The following is a 4,661-nucleotide window of genomic DNA, read 5'->3' on the forward strand; positions in this document are numbered from 1 at the left end:
AGAGGCTCTGCCCCCAACTGGCTAGCCCTGCACTGCCCACCACAGGCTTCCTGCACGAATGGACTGAAGCACCTGGACTGGTCATGTCAGACAGGAGCCTGGGCTAGCTGGACTCCGGCACTGATGCAGCTAGATGGTGTTCCACTGACCCAGTGCCCCATGCTGTGACTCAGACAATCCAGCCCAACATGCATACAGAGGGGTCGAGTCACTAAAAAAGTCACCAACATTTATTTTGTTTGCAAATTTTACTTAAAACTTGCTCCCCAAATCAAGGAGGGTAACTCCCTAAGAGCTGCCTGCTCCGCTCATCAAGGCCCCCAGGCACAGACAGCTCATCATCCCGAAGGGCAAAGGAGCTCTACTGTTGCCCCTGCCGGCAATGGGGTAGACAGACACAATCTGCAGCTCCACCTTCCTGACCTTGTATGGCACTTAGCCAAGGCCCCACTCCCTTTAGCTCATCAACGATCCCAAGGGGATCAGCCCTGCTTCCCCCACTCTGCCTCCTTATGGGCCCTGGCAGGTCACAAGAGATATTTCCTTCCTGTGACCACAGCAATCAGCTGCTGTGTCCACAGGAAGGAGGCTGCTGCTCGGTGGCTGGGAGTGACCTTCAGAAAAAGTCTGTTGGCACTTGACACTTCTCCAGTGCTTCCCAGTGCAATCTCCTGCGCAGACTCCCTGGCCTCAGGCCACTTCACATGCACCAAGGCTGTGGCAGCCACTAACTATCCATGAGACCCTAATTGCCAACTCCAGAACCCCACCAGCCAGCTAGGTAGGGCACAGGATTCCACCCAAGAGGACTTCTAACCAGGAACTGCCCTCTGTGACATCATGAGGGTGGTGAGGCCGAGAAATGACCATCACAAACTCTGCTCTGACTCCAGGGAGATGGACTGCACCAAGGCAGAGTGCATGGGGAGTCCGTGGAAGCACAGCAGTGCAGCTAGGAGTGGAAGCTAGGCAGCCCGTGGTACAGGCTAAAGGAGCAAAAAATGCTGCTCATCCCAGGACTCTGTCCCTTGGCACAGTTCTCTTGGGGGAGATGTGTGCGATCACTGGTGCTCACACAGCTGTCCTCAGCAGTATGGCAATGGGCTCTCCCTGTGCTTTAAGCTGGGGACTGCTTGCCATGTGGGAGGGGAGGGCAGACAGAAAATGGGGACACTGTGCTTGGGGGAACAGGCGCTAGTTCTCAGGGCCAGGAGAAGTCCAACTCTTCCCCCCTCAGGCATTGTGCTCCTGTTGCTCAGCCTACAGCTCCCTGCTTCTTGGAAGAGACTCCACTCCTCCTTCTCCCCCCCCTCGCCCCCAGCCCTGGCACTTGCTGTTTATCACCATCCCTGGCCTGCGCTCCTTCTGCCCACCCCACACAGATACAGCTCTTGCTCAGCCCCTGCACAGCCATCTGGCTGGCATCAGCTGCTCAGCTCTGGTTAGAGACACGCAGGCTGGTGAGGAAATGCCAAATTAGTGTGTCACTCTGCAAACCACATCGATTGCCAGGTGCCCATGGCAGCTTCCCACTTGGCTTCCCAGTTCCAGGCCTAACCTTGCAATGCTGCTGGCTGGAGCAGTGGTGGAAACTCCAACTCAGCACTCAGGGGCCCTGGAGACCTCTGTCATCAGCAAGCTGGGGAAAAAGAGACTGAATGAAGCCATTCCCTGCTACAGGCCAGTTCATTAGAATTCACAGCAAGTCTGAGAGGCCGCACAGCTTTCCTGTGGGCGTGGCGCCGCTTGTGCTATTCCCAGTTTAGGACTGGCACACAGACAGCCAGACCCACACACAGCACTCTCAACACCATGTGAGACGCCCACAGTGCAGGGCAAGCATGCGGCTGCATTGTCCCAGCCAACCTGCCTGAGCCCCTCAGGAAACTAGATCCCCACAGCTAACAGAAAAAGGGGCTGGACCCGCTCCAAAAAGCACATCATAGCCCACTCCCACTAGAATGGCTGGGCAGCCCAGCCCTGGCCAGCTCTACATGCTCCCGGGTGGCACCAGTGCAAAGACTCGGGGTCTGGCCAGCACGTCACGAAGATCTGCTCAGAGGGCTGCCCACGCTGCAACACAGCCTGGGGAGAGCTGACAGGACACGATCTCTAGTGTAAAAGCAGCCACTGCACAAACCCAGAACTGGCACACAGGCCTCCCAGTAGGGCTGTTGACTATACTGAAAGAGAGACTAGAAGACATCCACTCTAAGCGAGCCTTCCCTCTGACATGGCAAACTGTGTGCTTGACCTTGCACCTCAGTTCAGGCAGGGCAGACACAGGTCGGAGCAGTCCCCAAAAAGGAACTCAAGCAGCAAGCTGTGCATACTGGATCCCGACCCGCTCCTGGCTACTGGGGGCAGCGTGCAGCGGCCGTGCCTGAGCCTAGTTAGCAGTGCTCTGGTGCCAAGAACCAGCGGATTTTGGAGACCGTCACTGTCAACCCAGGCCTTGCCGGGCTTCGCCACGGGCAGCACAGAACTGGGACTGTCCAGGGCTGGTCTGGACCTGGGGGGTGTTGGGCTCCCAGGGTGTGACCCGTCCTGCTGCCAGGGCAGCTTCGCCCGTAGGCTGGGCCAGGAGGGCTGACAGCGGCTGACACTACGGGCAGGGCCGTCCTTAGGATTTATGGGGCCCTACGCAGTATTATTAAACTGGTGCCCCTATGCCGGATGGCAGACCAAGCTCACAGCCTGGTGGGGGAGGGGGAGGAGGGACTTGACAGCAAAGGATAATGAGATGCCCGGCCTGCCTCGTGGTGGCGGAGAGTCACAGTTCCCCGCAGAGACTTCCATGCCCTCTCCCTCATGCAGAATGGACATGAAGAAAGTACCTAATTAAAAGCACTAAAATTTGGGAATAAAAAATGTCAGTCACAGGTTTTTTGATATGCCCTGAAGTTTGTCAGAGATTTATTTGCAAAAACTTCATAGTAAGGGTGAGTCAGCTGTCCTGCTGAATACAACATTACATATAATGGAATACATGATGCAGCTCTTCTCTGTTTTACATTTTCTTCATCAGTATTTCTAAGTTGAATTTATATTTTAAATGTACTCAAATCTTAAGTCAGCATTCCAGATTACTGCATATTTAACTCACTGAAACAAAGACATTCTTTTAAATTAATCAGAGAGGTTCAGTGTGTTCAGAACAATGTTCATTGCTTTTAGAAAAAGGGAACAGTAATTTACTTTGTGTGATCTCCATAACAAGAGACATGGTTATGAAATTTCACCAACTTTAAAAAAACATGTTTCCAAAGATTTTAGGTATAACAAGGATTTTGTCTTACTAAGGTATTGATTTTGCTGGAGGGTTCTTTTAAAACTAGTTTGTCGGATAGTCAGAAGTAAAGAAAGGGAACGCTTTGTCCAGCTATCTGGAAGGGAAGGACTGTTGTCCCTTTAAGGGCTCTCTTCAGTGGGGAGTAGGGGGAGAGGTGGTGAAGGGATGGACAGAAAGGACACAGGAAGACTTGGAAGCACTTTTTTTTTTAACTATAGTAATTAAAATGTGTATTTTAGATAAGGGAGGTCTTTTGAAGGATTTATTTAAAAAACTGTGTGTGAAGATCCACACATTTAAGGCTAAAGATGATTGTGCATCTAAAACTCTATGCAAGCATTTTTTAGAAATGTGATTTTATAATCTTCACCAGCTCACTAATGAAATATTTTTAAAGCAAATTTTAAACTAAGGTCCTGTACACTGACATGTTCTGTGTAAATATTACATTAATGCACAACTGTTTTTGTCAGTAAAGTCAGAAACTGACAGTATAAAAATTTATTTGGGCATAAGCTTTCGTTGACATCAGATGAAATGGGCTCTAGTCCACAAAAGCTTATGCCCAAATAATTTGTTAGTCTTTGAGGTGACACAAGGACTCGTCCTTGTTTTTGCTGATACAGACTAACAGGACTACCACTCTGAAACCTGTCAGTATATACCTTGAGGTTGGCAAATGCCTGTTAAATGGCTTTATTACCCCTTGAATGTCTCTTTAACAGTTTCAATGTTGTGCTAATAGGTCTGGCAGGCTGGAGGTTTTTTCACTTTTAACTACTAGATTCCCTCCCAAGGAAGACTCACCAGGCTAGAGCAGCCCACTGTGGGAGCCTGCAGGAAGGGTCAGAACAGGGACAGGAAAACAAGAGGGTGGACACTAAGACCCAGTGGTGCCCCAAATTTTCAGGTGCCCTACGCAGCTGCCTATGGACGGCCCTGACTACGTGGGCAGGCCCGGATCGCAGCCCGAAACCCCGAGGACACGGGAGAACAGTGAGTCCAGCGACCCCCTGCGGGCTCGGGAGAAGATACGTGCGCGAGTAGCTCCCATCTCTGGGCCACCCCAACGCCGGAACCCGCCAGCGGCCAGCGCCCCGCCGCGCCTCCAGCTCTACCCCCTCAGCGCCCGGCCCCGCCTCCAGTTCTGCTCCCAGCCACCGCCCCGCACCTGGTCCTGCCTCCAGCGCCTAGCCCACTCCCCCAGCTGATCTCCGGGCTCCGCAGGGCGACCGCGTTCCCTTCATTGCCACGCCTGGGGCTCGCTCCGGAGCCAGGGACAGCACACGATCTCGCTGTTGCCAAGTAACGGGAGCGCGGCTGGACGGTGGCCGCAAGGGAAGACCCCCGATCCTGCGCGCGCAGCGCT

The sequence above is a fragment of the Gopherus flavomarginatus genome, chromosome 6, assembly GCF_025201925.1.
Source record: "Gopherus flavomarginatus isolate rGopFla2 chromosome 6, rGopFla2.mat.asm, whole genome shotgun sequence".
Lineage (NCBI taxonomy): Eukaryota > Metazoa > Chordata > Testudines > Testudinidae > Gopherus > Gopherus flavomarginatus.